At 44.0% G+C, this 25,489-nt stretch overlaps 1 protein-coding gene and 1 long non-coding RNA gene across 4 annotated transcripts in view; one reads left to right on the forward strand and one right to left on the reverse strand.

Moving 5' to 3' along the window:
* The window catches only part of LOC132208885 (ral guanine nucleotide dissociation stimulator-like 1), a 59,362-nt gene extending 58,131 nt beyond the window's left edge, over nucleotides 1-1,231 (reverse strand). The window contains exon 1 of the mRNA XM_059644192.1: nucleotides 480-1,231. The gene's annotated coding sequence lies outside the window, so the exon portion shown is untranslated. The remainder of the gene's footprint in view (nucleotides 1-479) is intronic.
* LOC132208886 (uncharacterized) lies at nucleotides 818-24,049 on the forward strand. 3 transcript variants are annotated; one of them, XR_009444988.1, is made up of 5 exons: nucleotides 818-1,022; nucleotides 4,659-4,700; nucleotides 10,424-10,524; nucleotides 16,098-23,596; nucleotides 23,783-24,049. It is a non-coding gene; the product is annotated as an uncharacterized LOC132208886 (long non-coding RNA). The 3 variants fall into 3 exon arrangements; XR_009444989.1 differs by lacking the exon at nucleotides 23,783-24,049 and having other exon boundaries at nucleotides 4,659-4,744; nucleotides 16,098-18,279; XR_009444987.1 differs by lacking the exons at nucleotides 818-1,022; nucleotides 23,783-24,049 and having other exon boundaries at nucleotides 4,697-4,812; nucleotides 16,098-18,279.
* Nucleotides 24,050-25,489: the final 1,440 nt, after the last annotated feature.

The following is a 25,489-nucleotide window of genomic DNA, read 5'->3' on the forward strand; positions in this document are numbered from 1 at the left end:
ACTTGGCAGCACAACTAATTGGTGAACCAACTGTCAGCTTTATTGAGACAAAGTGTGGAGTTTATCTGTTATGAAGTAAACTACAGTGACAAACTCAGACAGCTACTTAGAGTTGAATGTGGATTATACTGCTTAAGTCAATAACTAGGCAGTAGAGCAGTGAAACAACTTATTGGAGTTTCTGCAGCCACGGTCTTCAAACTTTTTCTTGTGTTGGGCTTTTATCTTCTGATTCTCGTTGCTTTCCATTGCACAGACCTTTCTTGAGAATCTCTTTTCTGCTTGTTCTTTTTTGATTAACCTCCCTCTCTGCCCAATCACAGTTCATATGAACAACACTCACCTCACTTCACCACGTGATGTTCTTCATATTCATAATTATTCCCTTTACATCTTACCTGAGGACTGCTAGACCTGTATTTATTACCCTTATTTCACCGCTATTTCTCTATTGGCTGACAGAGCGGTATCAAGAGTACCTTTAGCTTTGAGCTGCAGGAAGCCTTTTCAATCGCGACTTATTAAAAAATAACAAAAGAACTGGGATGTTGTCAATCAGGAACAAAAACAAAGTTGCTGGAAAAGCTCAGCAGGTCTGGCAGCATCTGTGAAGGTAAAAAGACAGATCCGGTTTTCAGTCTCATTCGTCTCAAAATGCAACATTGCGACGACGTTCATTTGCTTCCAACAATAACACAAAGCACTGCGCATGCTCCAGCTCACGGTGAAGTCTGGCTGATTGATGTCAGTGCGCGACCAATAGGAGCACAGGTGTGCCGTGCATGACCGGACGGATATCGCCCAATCGGAATGAAGGGAGGGCGGGATCAGTGAAAACCACGTGATCATCCACGAGTGCGGTGCAGAGTCGCTGAGATAACCGGAACTGCAGATGCTGGAGAATCCGAGATAACACGGTGTGCAGCTGGATGTGCACAGCAGGTCAAGCAGCATCAGAGGAGCAGGAAAGCTGACGTTTCGGGCCTAGATCCTTCGCTGAGACCAAGATTTGTGCAATTGAGGTAAGAGCAGGCCACAGTAAAGAAAGCAAAACGGTAGAAAGCTGGAGGGAAGTGATATTCGTATGGGTTTGGAAGTTTTACAAACAGTTAGTGCACGTCGGAAAACACACCCATTTGAAACTCCCAGACTCACGTTTGCAGAAAACAAATCAACGCCTCAGATGGCGATCGGCCCGTGTGACCGTCACCATCTTTATTGGGGGCAGTGATCCGCGGGGCGCATGCGCGACAGCTTTGAAACTTTAAAAGGGCCGGGGGTGAAGCTGGAGGAACACAACAGGACAGGCAGCATCAGAGAAACAGGAAAACTGACGTATTCGGGCCCACACCCTTCAGAAATGGGGGAGGGGAAGGGGATGCTGAAACAAACAGGGAGAGAGTGGGAGACAAGTGGAGAGGAGACAGACAAGTTAAAGAGGTGGGGATGGAGCAGGTAAAGGTGAGTGTAGGTGGGGAGGGGATGGGTCAGTCTATGGAGGACCAACAAGTCAAAGGGGTGGGATGAGGTTAGCAAGTAGGAAATGGGGGTGTGGCTTGAGATGGGAGGAGGGGATAGGTGAGAGGAAGAGTAGGTTAGGGAGGTGGGGATGAGCAATTGTTTATTGCGAACTGAGTGTAGGTGTTCTGTAAAGTGGTCCCCAAGCCTCTGCTTGGTTTCCCTGATATAGAGGAGGCCAGAACGGGTGCAGCGGTGCAGTATACCACATTAGCACCTGCATACCCCATACAGATGGCCTCAAAGCCCTACGCTATTTCCTGTCCTGCAGGTCTGACCAGTTCCCCTCCACTGACCCCATTATGTGCTTCGGTGAACTCGTCCCACTGCCTACAGACAAAGGGGGTGGCCATGGGTACCTGCATGGGCCCAAGCTTTGCCTGTCTCTTTGTTGGAACAATCCCTCTTCCGTACCTCTTCCTCCAGTACATGGATGACTGTATCGGCGCTGCCTCGTGCTCCTATGAGGAGCTCGAACAGTTTGCCCACTTCACCAACACCTTCCACCCCAACCTTAAGTTCACCTGGACCATCTCTAACCACCTCTCTCACCTTCCTGGTCCTCTATTTCCATCTTGGGGAACAATCTCAAAACCGATATATATTTCAAGCCCACTGACTCCCACAGCTACCTAGAATACACCTCCTCCCACCTGTCAAGTTTGTTTTCGGAGACCCTCACGGACGTGCTGCAATAACAAGACACTGACCTGTTTAGAAAAACACAAATCATTTTCTTACCAAGCAAGTACAAGCTGTGAAGAATCACTGTACTCAACCCGGCACACAGTGCAAAGTCTCACAAGGAGTTCTCCCCGGACAGTCCCTGCTTTTTATACTTTACAAAAGACATGATACAGAAAACGATTTCACAACCTCCAATGACATGATACATAAAACAATTACTACAACAGACAAAAACAGGATACCAAGCAATTATTACATGGACAACATAAAAGACCAGGATATAGTATCGATTGCTTGTGAAGTAGCTGCTCATGGCAGGAGGTGATTTTGAGTTGTTGTCCGGGACAGATTGTGATTTCAAGTTGCCAGTGTGTCTGGCTAGGACAAAGTCAGTGCCCTGGCCCCTTAGTCAGCGACAGAAGTTACATGCTTTAGAGGTTTCACACCTTTACAAAATTTCCCCACCTAACCCTATTTGATACAGATTGATTCTAATTTCAGTTCAGTCAGGAAACGTAAGACAGTGTCTGCATGCCGATGTGTGAGAAGATGAGTTACAAAAGCTTTACACTGAATTCCTAGCTGGGCAGGAAGCTTCAGGGCAGTGTCTGCATACCGATGTGAGTAGATAAAAGACTTTACTTCTATAAGTCAAAGTCTCTGTATAGGAATCAAATGCAGATGAAAGACTTTGATTTCTATACTTCTTTAAATTAATGGGATGTTATCACATTAACATCTCACACCCACCCACCGTCCTGCAAAAGTGCCATCTCCTATTCCCAATTGCTTCACCTCTGCCGCATCTGCTCCCAGGATTCCACTCCCGTACATCTATGATGTCCTTGTTTTTCAAGGACCGCAACTCCACTCCCCACCTCCCCACCGGAGTGGTCAAGAACACCCTTGACCGTGTCTCCTGCATTTTTCTACAACTCCTCCCTCGCACCCTATCCCTGCAATAACAACTGAAAAAGAATCCCCCTCATCCTCACATACCACTCCACCAATCTCCGGATCGAACACGTCATCCTCTGACACTTCCGCCATCAGCAATCCGACCTCACCATCAAAGACATTTTTCCCTCCCCACCCTTGCTTGCCTGCCGGAGAGACCAGTCTCTCCGTGACTCCCTTGTCCGCTCCACGCTGCCCTCCAACCCCACTACTCCCAGCACCTTCCCCTGCAACCAAAGGAAGTGCTACACTTGCCTCCACACCTCCTCCCTCTTCTCTTTTCCCCCCCCCCATCCCAGGCCCCAAGAAGACTTTCTACATCGAGCAGATGTTCACCTGCACATCTGCCAATGTGGTATACTGCATCCCCTGTACCCGTTGTGGCCTCCTCTACATTGCGGAAACCAAGCGGAGGCTTGGGGACTGCTTTGCAGAACACCTACGCTCAGTTCGCAAGAAACAACTGCACCTCCCAGTTGCGAACCATTTCAACTCCCCATCCCATTCCTCAGATGACATGTCCATCCTGGGCCACCTGCAGTGCCACAATGATGCCACCCAAGGGTTGCAGGAATAGCAACACATATTCTGCCTGGGAACCCTGCAGCCCAATGGTGTCCATGTGGATTTCAGAAGCCTCAAAATCTCCCCTCCCCCAACTGCCTCCCAAAACTAGCCCAGCTTGTCCCTGCCTCCCTAACCTGTTCTTCCTCTCTCCTATCGCCTCCTCCCACCTCAAGCTGCACCCCTATTTCCTGCTTACTAACTTCATCCCACCCCCTTGACCTGTCTGTCCTCCCTGGACTGACCTATCACCTCCCTACCTCCCCACCTCTCCTCATCTTTACCTGCTCCATGCCCGCCTCTTTAACTTGTCTGTCTCCTCTCCAAATATCTTTTCTCTCCATCTTTGATCTGTCTCCCCCCTCTCCCTATTTCGTTCAGAATCCTCTTCCCCTCCCCCATTTCTGAAGTGGTGTCCAGGCCCAAAACGTCAGCTTTCCTGCTCCGAAGATGCTCCTTGGCCTGCTGTGTTCATCCAGCTCCACACCTTGTTATCTTGGATTCTCCAGCATCTGCAGTTCCTATTATCTCTTATCCAAGAGAAATGTTTGTTTCTTATGGATTTTTTTTCCCAGACTGTTGGATCATAGCAGCTCACACTGCTCTTGCTCACTTCTGTGCTCCCTGATCACCTTTGTCGGTGTCTAATCTCTTCAGTCTCTAATGATGGATAGATTTGATCTCTGTAGTATTTTACTGTAATTTCCTTGTACCTTTTTTGTAAATAAATTTTCCACTGCTGCCCACCCCCTGACCATGTGCTGCTCTCTTACCAGATTAATTTTTGAATGGTATCTTTCACAGTCAGGAAATATTTTCCCAGAAAGAGAGTGTATTTTTCTTCCATTTCAGACCACCAAATTCTACAGCGTTTTTATCTGTCATTCATTTTGCACTTCTGCAACATTTACTGTGTGTTTCTCCTTCCACAGATACCAGCGATCGTTGCCAAAGCCCTGTTCCCTGTGGAGAAGGTGATGTTTAACTTTCGTGTGCTGCTTCAGTTTGTATGATAAAGGTGCTCTCACAATGCTCCATTTGAGAAGTTACAGATCATTCATCTAGCGATACTGAAGAGCTAATGGTGTATGTCCAAATCAACAAACTATTTGTATTTTTATCATGTTTTATAATTTCACAAAAATATTATCAACAAACTTTTGACGTAAGGCCATATTAGGTCAGGTGACCAAAAAGTTACCATATCTACAGGTTTTCCTGACTCTCTCAAGGAAAGCAAACCTAAGAGGTTTATCAGGGGAATTCCAGATCACGTTTTCTGGCAACTGTAGAAACAGCCTCCAATAGTGAAGGGATGATTAAACACATTGTTGGAGTCTGGAACTAAATGAGTTATCGAACTCTTGAAGGTTGTGTGTGCAGGGAGATAGGGCTCGTCACAGCCAGGAATTAAATCACGGGTGAGAATTTTAAATTAGTATCAGAGATAATGGGAACTGCAGATGCTGGAGATTCCAAGATAATAAAATGTGAGGCTGGATGAACACAGCAGGCCAAGCAGCATCTCAGGAGCACAAAAGCTCACAGCAGGCCAAGCAGCATCTCAGGAGCACAAAAGCTCACAGCAGGCCAAGCAGCATCTCAGGAGCACAAAAGCTCACAGCAGGCCAAGCAGCATCTCAGGAGCACAAAAGCTCACAGCAGGCCAAGCAGCATCTCAGGAGCACAAAAGCTCACAGCAGGCCAAGCAGCATCTCAGGAGCACAAAAGCTCACAGCAGGCCAAGCAGCATCTCAGGAGCACAAAAGCTCACAGCAGGCCAAGCAGCATCTCAGGAGCACAAAAGCTCACAGCAGGCCAAGCAGCATCTCAGGAGCACAAAAGCTCACAGCAGGCCAAGCAGCATCTCAGGAGCACAAAAGCTCACAGCAGGCCAAGCAGCATCTCAGGAGCACAAAAGCTCACAGCAGGCCAAGCAGCATCTCAGGAGCACAAAAGCTTCACAGCAGGCCAATGTGCTCCTGAGATGCTGCTTGGCCTGCTGTGTTCATCCAGCCTCACATTTTATTATCTGAGAATTTTAAATTGTTGCTTATAAACAGGAGCCTTTGTGGGTCAGGGAGCACAGCAGTGATGGGTGAACAGGTCTTGGTACAAATGTACTTGTGTGCAGCAGAACTTTAGGTATTCTTGAGGTTACAGGGACATTGAATGTGGGAGGCCGACTGGCAGTGAGTTTGGATAGTTAAGCCTAGAGGTAACACAGGAATAGATGAGAGGTTCAGCAGATGAGCTGAAACTAAGGTGTCACTGTCAGTCATTGTCACTGAAGTGGAAGTACGTGGTTTTTGTGCAGGGCTCTGCTGTTTACCCTCACCTCACCTCAGGAATTCAGCTGTTTGTGAATTTGCGGATCAAGTCTGTAATAAGATCAGGAACTGAGTGCCCACCATGGCCCATGCTGGGTGTCACTGAGCAGGTTACTGCTGAGTAAGTGCTGTTTAATACTGCTGTTGACAACACCTTCCAGTACTTTACTGATGATAGAGAGTAGATTGCTTGAGGGGAAATTGGTCGGGTTGGATTTTCAATGTTTTTGTGCTGAACAGACCTGGGCAGTTTTCCAAATTGTTAGGAGATGCCAGCGCCGTAGCAGGACTGAAATAGTTTGGCTTGGATGCTAGCAAGCTCTAGAGCACTAGTCATCGCTACTATTGTCAGAGTGTTGCCAGGGCCCATAACCTTTGCACTGTTCATTCATTTCTTTAATATTATGTGAAATGAATCAAATTGGATGAAAACTCACATCTCTGATGTTGGGGACCTCTGGAGAAGGCTGAGATGGATCATCCAGTTGGCACTTCTGGCTGAAGATTGCTGCAGACTTGTCTTTTGCAAGGAGAGGTTGGGCTCCTGTGTCGGGTAAAGATGGGGATTTTTGGCATTCTTCCTCCAGTGAGTTGTTTAATTGTCCATCACTGTTCACGACTGGGTGTGGTAGAACTGCAGAGCTTGCATCTGATCTATTGGTTATGGGGTGGCTTAGCTCTAACTCTTGCTGCTTATGCTATTTTGCATGCAGATAGTCCTGTTTGGTGGTTTTACCAGGTTGGCACCTTATTTTTAGGTATGCCTGGTGCTGCCCTTGGCATGCCCTCCAATACTCTCCGTTCAAGCAGTGTTGGTCCCCTGGATCAATGGCAATGGGTGTCTCTAGGATATGCTGGGCCATGAGGTTACAGATTGTGCTGGAGAAGGTCTGCTACTGTTGCAGTCTCTCTCAAAGCCTCATAGATATCTGGTTTTGAGCTCCTGTGTCTGTTCCAAGTCTGTCCCTTTTAGCCGAAGTTAGTGCCACCCAATGCAATGGGGGGTATTCTCAAGTTTAAGATGAGGCTTTGTCTCCACAGGACTGTGCGGTGGTTGCTGTTAACAATCCTGTCATGGACAGATGCCTCTGCAGCTGGGAAATTGGTGATGATGAGATCAGCTATATTTTCCCCCTTTGGTGCGTCAGCACCTGCTGCAGTCCCAGCCAAGCAGCTTTGTCCTTCAGGACCCGACCAGCCTGATTGGTAATCCTCCTGCAAACTACTCCTGATGTGGACATTGAGTACATTTAGTGCTATTCACACTCGCAGTGCTTCCTCCAAGTGCTGTTCAACATGATGGAGTTTTTTGTTTCTTAAAATTCCCTCTTGGGATGTGGAAATCGCTGGCTGGACCAGCGTTTATTACCTGGAAGGCAGTTAAGAGTCAAGCACATCACTATGGGTTTGGAGTCACATGTCATCCAGACCAGGTAAGGATGGCACATTTCCGGAAAGGGCATAAGTGAACCAGATGGGTCTTTCCTGATAATTGGCAATGGTTTCATGGTCATCATGAGAATCTTAGTTCCAGATCATTATTTAATTCATGTTTCACCATCTGCCATGGCAGGATGCGAACCCAGGTCCCCAGAATGTTATCTGGGTCTCTGGATTAATAATCTAGCGATAATACTACTGCTGATTTATCAACCAAGGGAGGATGGTACATGGTAATCAGCAGGAGCCATGAGACTTCCAGGCGTCAGAGTCAATGTTGAGTACTCCCAGGTCAAATAATCTGGTCAGAATAGCACTGTGCTGTCACGTCTGCTGGGACAGGGCTTCACTAAGGACAATGATAGTGGTGTGTGTCATTGTTTGCCAGGTATGTTTCCATGAGTCTGACACTGTTCCTTGACTCGTCTTTGAAGCGGCTCTCCAAATTTTGCCACTAGCCCCCAGATATTATTAAGCAGGAGTTTGGGGGGCCGATAGGGCTGATTCTGCAGTTGTCTTTCCTAGTTCCCTGGTGGATGCCAAATGGGCCACCCAGCTTCATTCCTTTGTTGAAACTTTGCAGTGATTTGCAACTGAGTGGCTTGCTGAGGTTGGCAAATTTCTTTCCCCGAAGGACATTAGATTTTTTTTTCACTCTGTCATCAGCAATTGTTGCCATGGCAACCAGTTGATTCCTCCAGTTTTTTTTTATTGAATTCAAATTCCACCATCTGCTGAGATAGGATTTGAACCTGGACTTCTGTTGTACATTTTAACATTCTGGATAAAAGTTAGTCATCAGGTTTGTTCACTCATTTTTAAATATCACTAACACAGGCATTGTTTCTTTGCAAAACACTGTCCATCATCCTGTCTCCTCCATCCTCCGCTCCAACAGCAAGTGAAGGAGACACATGCAGTTTCTATGTCACTAAGATTGAGACAATCCAATCAGCTGCCTCTGCTGCTTCCCTCTCTTCCACAAGCCCACCAAACCAAATTGCTTAGCATGTTGCTCCTCGTTTTAGGCTTAAACTTGCATCTTTGTCCAGTTTCATGTCAAGCCTTATCAGAGCTCATCTTAACACTTTGCCCTATTCTCACTAAACTACAAATATTCCAACTCTTATTTCTCCTCCTCCTCCTCCTCCCTGCCTCTTCCCCCATGCCAATTCACAGATATTGTTACTTGTTCTGTCTGTTTCTCTTTTCCGGTTATGTCCTTCTCACCCATTCTGTTTAAAACCAATGTTCGACCTCACCGTCATTGGAAAATCCCACTCCATCTCTCTTTCCTGTCTGAAATCCATGTCGTAAATGTCCCTCCAGGATCTATCCTTGGCCCATGCTGTTTCTCACCAACATACTTCCAGGAGGTGAGATCTTCCACAAGCACTGTGTTAACTTTCACATGTATTCTACAATGTTCAGATCGAACTCGTCTCCATCACTTTGCTCCACTGTTACTCAGTTATAAAACTGCTTATCATGCTTCCACTACTTGATTAGTTGAAATTTCCTCCAATAACACTTTGTGATAGTAAAACACATTGCCTTCAGTTATTATTACAAATTATTTTTCCTTACTATTGTACTGAATCCATCCCTCTCATTGGGAACTGTCTGAGGCTGAACTGCACCCTTCTCAATAATGCTGTCATATCTGGTCTCAAGATGAACATCTTACCGTACATTTCAATCACAAATGCCAGAAATTTCAATCTCTAAAATGCTCCTTCTCTCCACCTCACTCCAGCTCATTCGCGACTGAAACCCCTTACCCATGTCTGTGTTGCCTTAAGCTTGACAATTCCAAAAGAGAACCCTCTCTTCTCTGCCTTATCGAGAATCTGCTCCCACGATGAGAAATATTTCCTCAGCATTTATCCTGTCAACTCCCTTGAGAATCCTCTATTTTTAATTAGAACATCTCTCATTCTTCAAAAAAATCTAGTTAGTATATTCCAGACCTGTTTCGTCTTAGCTTAAAACATAATCCCTCCAAACCAATGATCATCTTAGTTCATCTTCTTTGAAATGCCTCCAGTGAAGTTATATACTTGCTCAAATAAGTGGACCAAAAAAGCTGCTCACATTCTTCCAGATGTGGTCTTGCCAGCAAGTTGTACATTTGTCCTAAGACATGTATTCCAAACTCTTCTACTGCAAACACCTTGACATAAGGATAACATCCCATGACCCTTCCCGATTACCTGTTGCAACTGTATGCTCGCTTCATGCTTCCTGCACAATTATTCCTGAATCCCTTTTGTGTTGCAGTTTTCCACAGTTTTTACATTTTTAAATAACACTGTTCTTTGGTCATCTCCTCAAAAATTAGCAACTTCACGTTTTCCCAAATTATACTCCATTTGCCGACTTGTCGCCCATTTATCAATATCTCTCCATAAACTCTAACCCTCATGGAACTTGACTGTTATCCCTTTTTATGAGATCCTTCCTCATTCTTCTCATCTTTTTGTTGGGAGCACTGGGCAACATGACACATACGTAATTGCTGCCTTTTTAAGGGGTGTTTTTTCAAATGACTGGGAGAAGCTTACTGCCCATTTCTCAGAATCGAGACAACTTGTTCATCAAGTTGCATTGGGCCGGAAAAGCTGATGTCTCATTGTGGCAGTGCAGCAGCACAGAAGGAAAGAAAAGGAAGCAAATCCTGCTGCCTGCATCTCACTAAATCTTGGCCATTCTTTGCCTTGTGTCAAACACCTGTTGTTCTGTTCAGTGACATGAAGCCCCAATGTGGAAATTCCTAGAAACCCAAATAGAAATCCCTCGAATCAGCTGCTGACTCCCACAAGGAATAATGTGCAGCAGGAACAATGCACAGTTACCCTCGGCCAGGAGGAGGGGATGTTGTGGATTCCTACTCTGACAGTGATGGATTTTATGAATTTGTGTTACAGGATATTACAAGTGGACTTTCAGGTAGGAAGCTCAATAATTGTAACACCAAACTCTGACAGAATTACTCAATTCAATCAGGACCTGGATATTCGCATTGTGTGTGAGTATTGTGTTCCTGCTCATTCCCATTTGCCATGTAAAATTTCTTTCTTATTACCCCATTCTCTCAATAGATCTTTCCTACGACTTTTAATATATGTCCTGTAGCCCTTTTTTATGGCCAGTTGAGTGTACATTTTGCCGTCCTAATGTTTATCTTTTGTAAACACCTCCTATCAAAGGTCCCCTCAAAATCCTTTGTTACAAGGAGATCAATCTTAGTTTCCCCAAGCACCTGATTACCCAATGACAGTTTGTTTCCTGTGTGTAAGGCACTCATCCGGATTGTGTTGGAACATTTTCCACTTCCCTGCATGAGTACAGCCCCAACAATATTAAAGAAAGGTAACATCCTCCAGATGAAGCAGTGTCAGAGTGGTGTCCCATCCACCACATGCAACATTCCCCTCTACACCACCGAGGCACAGTGGCATCACTATGCCTAAGGTAAAGTCACCATTGTCCTACCTGACCATAGGGCTGGTTTAACCTGAAGATTACTGCACCCCAGGCGAGGAGAGAGATTGAGAGGAAGTCCATCTATTGTAGATGGATATTCTCAATATGTACCAGAAATGTCTAAGTCACACAAAATTATAATAAAAACAGCCCTAACCATGCAACTAAAAACCCTCTCCCTACAAACCATTCTGTTAAATCTCCTCTGCCTCCGATCAGGCACCCTCCCGTCTTTCACAGTGTGTGGGGGATCTTTGGTTTGCACAGACTCAGCTCGTCTCTTTTCCTGTCTGTAATGTCATCATGCTGTGACAATGGCACTGAACCTCACTGTCTGTGAGGGTGGTAGGCACAGAGATCCTCATAGCGTTTAAGATATATATAGATGCACACTTGTGATGCCAATGCAGAGTCTATGGGCCAAGTTCTGGAAAATTAGATTAGAATAGTTAGGTGGTGGTTTTTAACTGGCACAGGCTGGATGGGCCACAAAGACTTTTTCTGTGCTGTAGACCTCCGAGACTCTTCACATAGGAGGATACCCAGCAATATGTCAAGTCATTTCAGAATATGAGATATTAGAACAAATGACTCATGATTGGTCAGTATTTTCGGGAGAAAAGTGAGGTATAGACGTAATGCGGTTTACCTCGAAATTCAGGGGCCTGAAGCCCAGGAAATTGAAAGTACCGCCATCAAGTGGATGTATAAAAATAAGGATTGTATTAGAGGAAAGAAATATCATTCTTGTATCATCCATTTGTGAGGCTGGACGATATTAGAGACAGGAAGGGTTCTGAGACCGGAGAAGATTCCAAAAATAGGGAAAAGTGAGCTTGGATGAGATTACAGAAATGGGGAAGATTGTGAGGCTGGAGGAGACCTCAGACAAAGGGAGGTTTGTGAGGCTGAAGACAATTATAGAGCTAAAGAAGTTTGTGGGCTGGAGGAGATTAGAGATGAGGTGGTTTGTGAGACTGGAGGAATCTGAATAGATGGTGTGAGTTATGTGGCTAGTGGGGGATTCCAACGATAGGCAGGTAGTGAGGCTGGAGAGGGATTCCAGAGATGTGAAGCGTGTTGAGGCTCGATGGTAATGCCTGCAGTAATGCAGGTAGTGAGGCTCGAGGGCATGATCAGGTGGGTAGTGAAGTTTGAGGTATGATTCCTGCAATCGGGAGGGTAGTGAGGCTCCAGGGTGGATTATCATCATAACAACACAGTGGTGTACTTACAGCACATGGAGTGCAGCAGTCATAGAAAGTACCACTTTCTCCAAATCCAATAAAAATGGGCAATCAATATTAGTTTGTGCAGGAAAGACCACATCCCATAAGTCAATTAAAATTATGGTGGGTCTCTGGCTTGGAGAGAGCTAACAGAAGCCGAGATAATTCTCCATTGTAGCAATGTTTGGTAACCGTAGAATACAACATTCAGCTAATTGGCAAATAATGCAGGGTGAAAATGTGAAGATTGTTTGTTTGACTCAGCAAGTTCCCAGGATCTGGAACAGTCTGAATGGTAGCTGGATGCAGATTTAGCAGTTATTCTCAGAAGAGAGTTGGGATTTAACTTTTCAAGGAATGATGGACAAATAGCGGGGGAATTGGGTCAGATTTGCAGCACCTCCCAGAGTGAGAGTGAAGCCTTTGACCGGGTTCCACGTGGTAGACTAATGAGTAAAGTTAGATCACACGTGATTCAGGAAGAGCTCGCTTATTGGAAGCGGAATTGGCTTAGTTGTCGGAGAGAATGTGGTGTTGGGGATTTTTCAGAGTGGAGTTCTGTGACCAGTGTGTTCCACAGCAATCTGTGCAGGGGCCACTTTTGTTTCTCATTTATATTAATGATTTGGATGCGAATTTAAGGGACAAGATTAGTAAGTTTGCAGACGATACGAGAATTAGTGGTTAGTGAAGGTTATCTAAGATGACAGTGAGATCTTGATCAATTATGTCAATGGGTTGAGAAGTGGAGGATGAAGTTCAATTTGAATAAATGTGAGATATTGTATTTTGGTAAAATGAACAGGGTAGGACCAACAATTGATGGTTGCACCCAGGGTAGAGTTGTGAAACAGAGAAATGCTGAGATTCAGGTACATAATTCTTTGAAGTTTATGTAGACAAGTAGTCAGGGTGGTTAATATGTTGTTTAGCACACTTGCTTTCATTGCTCAGACCTCTGAGTCTCAGAGTTGGGATGTTATGTTGAGGTTGTATAGGACATTGAGGCTTCATTTGAGGTATTGTGTGCAGCTCTGGTTGCCCTGTTACAGGAAGGACATTATTATTGAACTGGAGACAGTTCAGAACAGACTTGCTGGGATGTTGCCAGGATTGGAGAGCTTGATTATCAAATAGACAGACAAAGCTAGGACTTTTCTCACTGGAGTATAATGGGTTAAGGAGTGACCTTAGAGGTTGATAAAATCATGAGGGCACAGATTATGCGAATAGCAAGGGTTTATTCCCAAGGTTGGGTGATTTCAAGACAAGGGGACATGTATGTAAGGTGAGAGGAGAAATACATATTTAAAAAGACATGGATTTTTTTATTTTTACGAACTTGTCCACGTGTGGAACAAACTCAGGAAGTGGCAGATACAGGTACAGTCACATTGTTTAAAAGACACTTGAATAGGGACATAGATAAGAGAGCTTTAGAGGAGTATATGCCAGATGCAGGCAGATGTGATCAGTTTACATATAAAACTTATACATTTCAAAATTCTAAATATGCATTAAATTGAAGTAAGGCCAACTTTGACATTATTGGGCAAGAACTTCCAAAAGATGATCGGGAGAGGTAATATGTAGGTCAAGGAATGCTTGGAAAGTGGGAGGCCCTCAAAACTAAAATAAGGAGAGCCAGGCACATGTTCCTGTTCACGTGAAGGGCAAGGCTGGTAAATGTAGGGGATACTGGCTGACTGGAGAAATTGAGGCTCTGGTCAAGAAAAAGAAGGCAGCACATGTTGGGTACTGACAGCAGGATTTGGGTCAATCCTTCAAAGTATAGGGGCAGTAGGAGTATACTTGAGGGAAATCAGGACGGCAAAAAGGAGACATGAGCTATCTTTGGCAAATTGAGTTAAGGGGAATCCCAAGAGATTCTGAAACTTCATTTGGGACATAAAAACAACAAGGGAAAAAATAGGGGCCCCTTTAAAGATCAACAAGGCTGTCTGTGTGGAACTGCAGGCTGAGATAGTGAATGAGTATTCGCATTAGTATTTACTGCAGAGAAGGATATGGCAGTGAGAGAGCTTGGAATCATAAATAATGAGTCGTGAGAAGTGTCTATATTACAGAGATCTAGGTGCTGGATGTCTTAAAATGCATAAAGGTGGATAGGTTCCTGGCACCTGATCAGGTGTTACCCACAAACTCTGGGAGAAGCTGGGGAAGTAATTGCTGGCCCCTTGCTGAGGTATTTGTATCACTGACACTAGTGAAGTGCCAGAAGGCCGGGTGGCTAATGTGGTGCCATTCTTTAAGGAAAAGCCAGAGGACCATCGACCGTTGAGCCTGATGTCAGTGGTGGGTAAATTGCTGGAGGGGATTCTGAGGGACAGGATTTGCATGTGGTTAGAGAAGCAAAGACTGATTAGGGATGGTAGACATGGCTTTGTGAGTAGGAAATCTTGTCTCACTAACTTGATTGAGTTTTTTGAAGAAGTGACAAAGAAGATTGAAGAAGGCAAAGCAGTGGACACTGTCTATTATGGACTTCAGCAAGGCATTCACCAAAGCTCCACATGACAGACTGGTTAGCAAGATTAGATCAAATGGAACCCAGGGAGAGTTAGCTATTTGAAACAAAATTGGCTTGAAGGTAGGAAACAGGATCATGGTGGGGGGCGGGGAGCGGGTTCAGTCTGGAAGACTATGAACAGCAGTGTGCTGCAAGGATTGGTGCTGGGTCCACTGCTTTTTTTATCATTGATGCAAATCATGTGGAATGAATATTGGAGGAATGGTTAGTAAGTTTGCAGATGACACTAAAATTATTGTTGTTGTAGTAGACAGCAAAGGAGTTTACTTCCCAAGTACAATGGGAACGTAATCAATGGGTTGATGGGCCAAGGAGTGATAGAAATACACTTAGTTCAGATAAATGTGAGCGATTTGCATTATGGCAATGACAAATCAGGGCAGGACTTAAACAGTTACTGATGAGGCCCTCGGGGCTGTTATGCAACAGAGACTCCTTGGGGTGCAGGTGCACAGTTCCTTGAAGGTGGATTGCAGGTACAGAAGGTAGTGAAGATGATATTTGCTGTGCTGGCATTTATTGGTCAGTGCATTGAGTGTAGGAGTTGGGAGGTCATGTTATAGGCTGAACAAGACATTGATTATGCTGCTTTTGGAATATTGTGTTCAGTTCTGGTCTCCCTGCTATAGGAATGATGCTGTTAAACTTGGCAGGGTGCAGAAAAGATTTATAAGGATGTTGCAGGAGGTGGAAGTTTTGAGATGTAGGGAGAGGTTGAATATGCTGGGGCTATTTTACCTGGAGCATTGAAGGCTGAGGGGTGACCTTATAGAGGTTAATAAAATTATGGTGGGTGTAGGGTGAATGGCCAAGATTGTTTTCCCAGGTTAGGGAAGAACTAACCTGAATTAGAGACTAGAACTAATAACATTGGCTTAAGCTGAGAGGGAAAGTCTTTAAAAGGGAGCCAAAAGAACTGCAGATGCTGTAAATCTGAAAAGAAAACAAAGTTGCTGGAAAAGCTCAGCAGGTTTGGCAGCATCTGTGGAGGAGAGAAGAGTTTCGGGTTCTGAGGAAGGGTCACCGGTCCCGAAATGTTAACTTTTTTCCCCCTCCTCCACAGATGCCACCAGGCCTGCTGAGCTTTTCCAGCAAATTTCCTTTTTTTAAAGGGAAAGTGGGTGGTGCCTGTGCAGAATGAGGTGCCAGAGGAAGCTGGTACAGTTACAACATTTAAAAGGTATGTGAATAGGAAGCGTGTAGCAGAATATAGGTCAAATGCTTGCAAATGGGATTAGATTAATTTGGGATATCTGGTCAGCGTGGACAACTGGGACCAAAGGGATTGTTTTGTGCTGTACAACGCTGACGAAGCATTTTTTGTTTTCATTTCAGATTTCCACAATTTTACTTCTGCACTGCTCTTACTCTTTCAGAGGGATTGAAAGGTGGAGTTACAGATCTATACAATGACTGTCCTTCCTCGCTGGCTCTCCCAATTCTCTCTTTTGGTAGTTTGATGCAAACACTGACTGGATCCCTTACCTGGAGGATATTTATGAATGAATTTGTTCTAATGGTGATCCAGCATATTCCCCAAGTGTTGCTGTACACATGTCCAGAGAATTTCTCAGTTTCACAATCTGTGTCCTTCTGGTTTCTTACTTACTTTCTCTTTGAAAGTATAGTCTGCAGTTGGAGAATTTAAACAGGCCCACATCCAGGTCTGACGGTCACTTTGTTTATCACAACCCAATTTTCTCAGGATTTTGAACATTGAAGGAAAAAGCAGCACTCACATTGGGGAGAAATGCACATGGTGTGTGTGTTGAAGAGTCTGTGAAGATTCATCTGAAATGTCCAAACACCAGTGCAGTGACACTGGGAGACAGTGTGGAAATGTGCAGATTGCAGGAAGGAATTTCTTCATCCATCCCAGCTAGAAACTGACCACCAGAGTCACACTGGAGAGAGACCATTGACCTGTTCTGCGTGAGGGAAAGGCTTTGCTGACTCGAATTCCCCGCTGATACACCAGCGAGTTCACTCTGGGGAGAGACCTTTCATGAGCTCTGTGTGGGAAGGGATTCATTGTCATCCAAACTGTTAACACACCAGCGAGTTCGCAGACAACCACAGTTGAAGAACATTGCTGTCACTCTCACTATCAAATAAACCATGGTGTTGGGCTGTTTGTACAGATGTTACCGATACCTGCTCAATTAAAGGTGCTGGTATTGTGAATAAAATGTCACACTAACAGTTGTGTAAGGTAGAGCTTGGAAATAGTCACGTTGTCACAACACATCGACACATTCACACTGACTAAAGCCTATCCACCTGCATGATATGTGAAAAGGGATTTCCTGGTACATTCCTGGTTCCTGGTTAACGACCAGCAAATTTCTGAATAAGTTGATTGGTTTGAATATAGCTAACAGTAGAATCAAAAATAGTATCAGTGATAATGGGAACTGCAGATGCTGGAGAATCCAAGATAACAAAAAGTGTGGAGCTGGATGAACATAGCAGGCCAAGCAGCATCTCAGGAGCACAAAAGCTGACTTTTCGGGCCTAGAGAAGGGTCAAGGCCTGAAACGTCAGCTTTTGTGCTCCTGAGATGCTGCTTGGCCTGCTGTGTTCATCCAGCTCCACACTTTGTTATAGTCGATTCAAAAACCATGTGTTTTGGGCTTGTTTCTGGAGATCATAGAATCCCTCCACTGTGGGAGCAGACCACTTAGCCCATCAAGTCCGCACTGACCTGACGAAGATTGTCTTACCCAGACACTGTCTGCGTGAGTTTCCTCCAGATGCTCTGGTTTCCTCCCACAGTCCAAAAATGTGCAAATTATGTAGATTCACTATGCTAAATTGCCCATAGTATCTTGTGTGCAAAATGCAGGGATAGGGTAGGGTGTGAGACTGGTTGGGATGCTCTTTGCAGGGTTGATATTGACTGAATGGCCATCTTCCACACTGTAGGAATTCTGTGATGATCTCGATGGCCCTTTATTTGTTAGATAGGTCTGCACACCTTTACAATGACAGATTCTGTTGCTCTCCCACAGACATTTGTTTATTGGAAACAATGTAATCTTTCAGTTTGTGGATAAAAATCAAAGGAATGTTTTAAATCCAAACATAGGATTGGGTTGAGTCATGTCCTATAATCCCTGATTTGCATTTTCCCCGTCGGCTATGAAACCTGGTGACCGCTGTGACTCTGCCTGGGAGCATTGCAGTCTCGTCAGCTCTTTACCTGGTGTCCATAGCAGTGATGGATCTCATGACGGAAACATAAACCAAAACATTGTGTGATTTCTAGTACATATTTTCTATTTAGTCTTCTGTCCATCACTTCCCTAGAGGCTGAGATACTGGTCTGGGGACCTAGGTGTGAATCCATCTGGAAATAAGAATGTGATGATGACTGTCAATCCATTGCCTTTGTTGGAAAAACCCATCTGTTCACCGATGGCCTACAGGGAAGGAAACTGCCATTCTTATCCAGTGATGTGATCATCCCATGAATGAATTTTTTAAAAAAATTAAAAACTCCTGCAAATACGTTAAACTGTCTTAATTTATTTGACAGCTGACAGTTCAAACTGCTTGATGGTCACTTTCTCTTTTGATCAAGTTGTGGCCATTTCATAGTTGAAACCATAGTTATTCTCGTACAAACAGTGCATGCTCTGACATGCCACTTATGAACCAGACATCCACGTTGACCATATCCTGATGCTGTGTACCACGAAAGCAAAATTCTTCACCATCTTATCTACTTGTGTTGCAATTTCAGAGAGCTATGGACTTGAACCTCCCAAACTCCCGAACACTTTTTGAGAATTTCATCAAACTGACCTCCAATGGCAGGAATGGACAGGGTCAGCTTGGATTGATGATCATAATTCAGGCTCAACAAATCTACTGGAGCATTTTGAAGATGTAACTGGTGACCATCTGCTGACTCGCCCTTGACTGACTGCTGGTAATAACAGTGATAAGCTGCATGGCTTATGCCTGCAGTAAACAGCCAGGCAAGACAGGAGCACTGTGAGACATTAGGTTCTAGTTGAGACATCAAAGTGCTAAAATGCCAGGGAAAGGCAGAGATATTGTGGCAGGCCCTAAGCAGAACATGCCTCAGGTGCTGAAAAGCATGTAGAGTTCTGACAGCAAGAATGTACTTTGTGGACAGGCAATTCTGCATCTTGATGTAACATTTTTATTTCACTCTGGCTCATTTTGCTAGATCTGCAAATATCTATTGGTCTGGCTAATTTGAGAATTGGCTTTCGGTGTAATGTGCTGATTCATTTCTGGAGAAACTCAGCAGGTCTAGATGCATCTTTGGAGACAGAGAAACAGAGTTAAGGCTTTAAGTCCAGCGAGGCCCTTCTTCAGAACTGAACAGGTTCAGAAAATGGCCTTTTTAATACCTTACCAGAGGTGGAGGAGGGCTAACAGAAAACAGAGGGTGTTGGGATGCGGTGCAAAATACAAATGGGCTTTTAATTGTGTTGAAAGAGAAGCAGATGTACAATGAGAGTAAATAAAGTTGTGAATGGGGGAGATGGGTTCCCTCCACTGAATGCAATGTTAACAAGACACAAACAAGACAAGGTCACATCGTCTGTGCCATATTGTGTTCATCATATCTCCAATAATAACCCTGAATGTGTTGAGCATATGTGAACAATCTTATATGTCTACACACATACGCTGATTAAACAGTGTATATAAAATCATTTCTCCTCCGTTCCGTTGCAACCTATCGTGTTTTTTTCACCTGTCAGTCGCCATTCCTTCAGCCAAATTTATTCTGTCTCTTTCTCTGCATTTTATTTTATTCCATCTATGAAGAAGAAATTGCCTAATGGGCGATATCATGTTAGTCCTGTCCAGTCTGCACAGCCACTGTCCCCTCTTCCTTACTGTTCCTTAATCACTCACATAGATATTGTCTCTGACCCTTTACTCCCAATAAGCAAAGCAATTGGAAATGTAATGTTTAGTTTTGGGCTCAGGCTAAAAAATTGGTCAGGAAAGGCTGTATAAACTGCAAAAAATTTGTTTGCAACTTTAGAAGCAAATTATTGAAAATATTGTGTTAAGGATAAAATGTTCATTTATTAGTGCAGTGAGAGGAAAGTTCAGCAAAACCCACATTTCCTGCCTTTCTCCAGGCAGTTGTGGCCAGAGATGTGTTTGGATTGGCAGTTGTTGTGGTGGAGGAGACTTCGGTGAAATAACAACCTCTCATTTGGCTCTGAGGAAAATGGTTACATACGTCATCACATGTGGATAACACAGCAGAATCATCGAGCCTGTGCAGAGAAAGTATCAACTTTCTCCTCTGTCTCTATCATTGTGAGATGAATTGGAGATGGGCATTGAGACCAATAGCAGGCAATGTCACCCAAACCAGGTATTGTTGTTACATTAAAAGTGTCAGAGTGGAAGGGGTTAACGGGAGCTGTTTGTTCAGTGACTCGAATTAATGTCAGTCTCCATGGATACTAACTGTGTCACTGGAGGGTTTCCCTCTTCTATTAATAAGGGGTTTCTCCCAATGCGTTATCCCACAGTATCTGTGGCTGTGGCATATTCAACACAATTGGGATCAGCAGCTCCAGAGATGTGGAGAGATCAGAATCTGTGACCAGCAGATTGGGATGTTCCAAATGATGGATCAGAATCTCAGAACCACAGCCGGGAATGTGACAACAATGTATAAGAAACTGAGAGGAATAGATTGGAATGTTCCAACAATGGACAGGAGTTTATCCTCTGGCCTTTACTATCTTTCTATCAATTGGTTACCATTAACATTGTGGATACAAGCTGTACTGATGGTTATTCAGGCGGGTTACTATCCCATCCTCGCTATTGTTGGTGTTCCCAGTAAGTCTCTCTATCTCTGCCCATTCATTTATTCTGTGACCAGCGACTCAATTTCTAAGCTCTGTATTTGGCAACGAAGGAAACTATTGTATTCACTTTCAGTGACAAACTCAACTCTTATTCCAGGGTTTTTTTCACCTTCACTTACAAACACCCGAGGAGGAAGAAAAGTGTTCATAACCACCATTGGCCCATTTTGTCCTGATCTGATTTATATCACAATATTCCCTTTATCACTAATAATATCCTCAGTTTTCACTTCCGCTTCAGTGCTGTTTCTGATTAAATCATAATCTGCTCCTTTCCAGTTGCAGCTCTCTTCTGGCCACACTTGCAGTTACTAATATTTTGATTGTATTCTTATTTTTATCTCTACCTCGACCTATGCCAGTTGCAAAGTGTGAAGCCAGTTTGATTCTAAAATGAGGAGGTTACAGCTTTGTGTCAGTGGTTTCAGCATAACCCGTCGATGGCCATCAAATGACAGTTCATTGAACTGTTTAGATTCTAGAACTTTCCAAGTAGCAGTGGTGCCATGTCCATTATCTCCTAAGTGCAGTGTTCCGATGTGTTCACTTGTTGACAGAGGCCGTGTCTCTTCACCCCAACCCCCACTGACCCACTGCTGAGTGGGATACATTACTCTGTCTCCACAGAATAAGATATAGGAAATCTTCCAGAAATTCTACAGGACTGTGACTGTGAAAATGAGAAACTGTGGGAGATTAGAATTAATAAAGCGGAACTGCTCAAAACTAATTGAACTGAAGTTTGGTACTTTGCTCTGGTATGTCCCAGAGATTACATGGAGGTGGGAATAGAGCTTGTGAAAGAGTTACAGGGTCAGACAGCTCTTCAGTCCAACCAGTCCATGTCAAACATAATCCCAAACTATCCTAGTCCCACCTGCCTGGGCTTGGCCCATATCTCTCCAACTGTTTCCTGTTCATGAACTTGTCCAAATGTCATTTAAAACTTGTAACTACGAGAAAGAATTATTGATTACCATTCAGAATTCTTCAGATTCAGGAATTGCCAGTTCCTGCAGAATGGAAGTAGCTGTTGTAACGCACATTAAAAAAAAACTGGAGTGAGAGGGAAATCAAAATAAAAATAAATTTTGGACAACTTGATATCTGTTATGAGAAAAATATGGAACCTTTTTTGAGGGCTGTAAAAACTAGACACTTGGGAAATCATGATATGACTTGGCAGAGTCAACTTCGATTCAGGAAAGGGAAGTTATCTTTGGTAAACCTGTGCAGTTTATGTTAATTGAAACATCCAAAAATTTCAGATGTGTGTCCAAATTATCCCCAGAAATGTCTTCCATTGCTACTCCACCATCTTCCCTAAGATTCTATTCCTAATAACTCCAGCCCGTTCCTTCCTCATGATGTTTTTTTAGTTTCATCACTCAGTTGTAATTGTGTCACATCCAAATGCAAACAATACATTTAAACTGAAAGAGGGAGCTTTGAGAGATAAAACATGGAGAAAGATTGGAGTATTCATTAACTTGATTTATGTCATGTATGTATGAGATAGAGAGAGAGAGAATATGGGTGATGAGATGTGAAAATAGAGAAAACTGCATTATCGACTGAAGTTGATGTACTTTCCAACTTGTTTTGGCAATTCCTGTGTGTTGTGATCCTTTGCCCAGTGCATGTACGACTGAGTAATATGTATATAATAGTTGAAGTATCCACACATGAGAACCAGTGAGAGCGGTGTATTTGAATTTACAGAGTACTTTTGATATGGTTGCACACAGGTGAGTGAATAAAATTAGAGTTGAGAGGTAAGGTGGAATATACTACATGGATTGAGAATTGTTTAGTTGACGCAATACAGAGAGTGGAGCCCTTTTCCAGGCTGAATGCTGCTCGTTATGGGGTATCACATGAATCAGTGTTTGGACCACAGTAATTTAAAAGGCATACAAACTATTTGGATGTGGCCAGCAACAGCATACATCTCATTTTGTAATGATTAAATGATGTGAGGTTGGGAAGTGTTGTGGTCACAAAAGGGCCTGCATGTCCTTGATCATAGGTCACCAAAATTAGTACATGCAGCGCTATCAGTCATGTGGGAAGTAAATGGTATGTTGTCCTTCATTGTAAGATGATTCATGTACATGAATAAAACCATATGTCTGCACATGTACAGCCTTGATGAAAGACTATTTATGGGCACTGTGCATAGGCTTGATCCCTTTTGTAATGAAAGAACTCCTTGCCACAGACACGGTACAAATGGTCATCACCAGTCTAATCCCTGAGATGATGGTACCATGAGGAGCGAGTGAAGAAAGTGAGTGTTTAATATGTTGTGCTGTGAGAGAATCAGAGATTACTGCATTAAAATTACAAAGTTGGTGATGAACTCTTTTATCCACAAAAGAAATTGATAGGGTGAGAAATCCCATACGTGACCCATGTAAATACATGTGGATTTTACATATAAAATGACATAGAGCCCCACAGTGATTCAGAGAGAAGCACAGGCTCTGAATGAACTCTCCCCACATTAATCTGTGACCTTACACTGAACCCGATGTTGTTCACAATCCTGACAGCAGCCCAAATACCCTCTTTGTGACATTAGCCAGACCAACCAGATTCTGATCTCCATAGAGAACGGAAGCATGTATTTTCAGAGGATGCCACTTGTGATTTTGCACAAAACATTAGTCTTCCCACCACACTACTGTAAAACTGCATTAAAGTACTGCATGTGTACCATGAACAATGGAGGCATGTTGACCAGCGTGAAGCAGACTATCTGTACAGCCTAGCTCCATTTGCTTGTCATGTTACCTAAGTCTGTTTACATGTAAGTGACTGTAGGGTCTCAATGGCCTTCTCCTTTTCATATGTAGGGACGCAAGGGGCTGTACAGCAGGGCCAAATGCTGAATTGATCCACCCTGGGCTCCTGAGGAACAGTTCGATGTGTTCATGTGACATTGCTGTAACTGTAAGATATTATTTTATTTTGGTTTCTTTTAAGAGAAGGATTGAACGAGAGGCACAAAGCTGTCTAGTTAAGACCATTGAGTAAACAGTCTTGAGAGGGTTCGGGTTTTTTTTAAATGCAGCCTGAATGAGTGCGACGAGCTCTCACAGATCAGAATTTCTGAGTTTTGCTTTTCTGTTGCATCAGAAGCTATTGGTGTCTCAATGGAGTTGGAAGCTTCAGTGAATGTCTCCTGACTGCAGAATTTTCTTTGGATGATTATTTTCTCCTCCTGAATTGGAGAACCGCATGTGAGAACCTTCTCTGAATTTTATTTCTGACCAAAGTGTCTGTTTATGGGCTGCTACTATGCTGGAACAGTTAATTAGTAATATTTGCTATAGCTATTATACTATAAGTTTATCCACCAGAGCGAGGTTATTCTAAATTCCTTTTTTTTGGTTCTACTTTGACTACAGTGTTTAAATAAATTGTGTTTTGTTTAACATCTGTCAACTATTTCATTAATGTATCTCTGAATAAATGTCAACACAAAGGCAGCACAGACCTCTAGGGAAGAGAATTCCCACTCCAAATGCCCTTTTCAAATTTCTTCTCATCTACCTGATGGAATCAGAAAGTCACACAACGCAGAAACAGATTATTTGCCCCCACTGACTTGATATGTAATCTGATCTATTCCCATTTGCCAATATTTGGTCCATATCCCCCTCAACTTTTCCTATTCTTGTACCAATCCAGATACTTTTTTAGCTGTGTAATTGCACACACCTTCACCACTTCTGACAGCACTTTCTGATCACACACCTCTCTCTGCGTGAAAATGTTGCCCGAAGTTTCCTTCTAAGTCGCTCCCCTCTCACCTTCAACATCAGCACTTTACTTTTGGCCTCCCCTCTCCTGGGAAACCGACCTTGGCTATTCAGGCTATTCATGCCCCTCATGATCTTATAAACATCTGTCATGTCACCCCTCAGCCTCCACACTCCGGGGAAAACACTTCAAATTGTTCAGCCTCTCCCTACAGTTCAGACCCTCCTGTCCTTGAACATCCTTGTAAATCTGTTTTTTTCTGCACCTCTCAAGGTTAACAACATCTTTCCTTTAGCAGAGCCAACCGATGTGTGCGCAGTATTCTTAAAGTGGCCTCATCAATGTCCTGTACAGAAGCAACATGCCATCCCAACCCCTATACCCAATGCTCTGACTGATTAGGGCAACCATGACAAATGTGAGACATTTTTCCATCCCCATCCCTGTCTGCTTTCCGGAGAGACCACTCTCTCTGTGACTCCCTTGTTTGCTCCACACTGCCCTCCAACCCCACAACACCCAGCACCTTCCCCTTAAACAGCAGGAAATGCTACACTTGCCCCCACACCTCCTCCCTCACCCCTATCCGAGGCCCCAGGATGACTTTCCATACTAAGCAGAGGTTCACCTGCACATGTGCCAATGTGGTATACTGCATCCACTGTACCCGGTGTGGCTTCCTCTACATTGGGGAAACCAAGCGGAGGCTTGGGGACCGCTTTGCAGAACACCTCCAATCGGTTTGCAACAAACAACTGCACCTCCCACTCGCGAACCATTTCCACTCCCCCTCCCATTCTTTAGATGACATGTCCATCATGGGCCTCCTGCAGTGCCACAATGATGCCACCCGAAGATTGCAGGAACAGCAACGCATATTCCGCTTGGGAACCCTGCAGCGCAATGGTATCAATGTGGACTTGACCAGCTTCAAAATCTCCTCTTCCCCCACCGCATCCCAAAACCAGCCCAGTTCGTCCCCTCCCCACACTGCACCACACAACCAGCCCAGCTCTTCCCCTCCACCCACTGCATCCCAAAACCAGTCCAACCTGTCTCTGCCTCCCTAACCTGTTCTTC

This window comes from Stegostoma tigrinum, unplaced genomic scaffold (genome assembly GCF_030684315.1).
Source record: "Stegostoma tigrinum isolate sSteTig4 unplaced genomic scaffold, sSteTig4.hap1 scaffold_57, whole genome shotgun sequence".
Taxonomy (NCBI): Eukaryota; Metazoa; Chordata; class Chondrichthyes; order Orectolobiformes; family Stegostomatidae; genus Stegostoma; species Stegostoma tigrinum.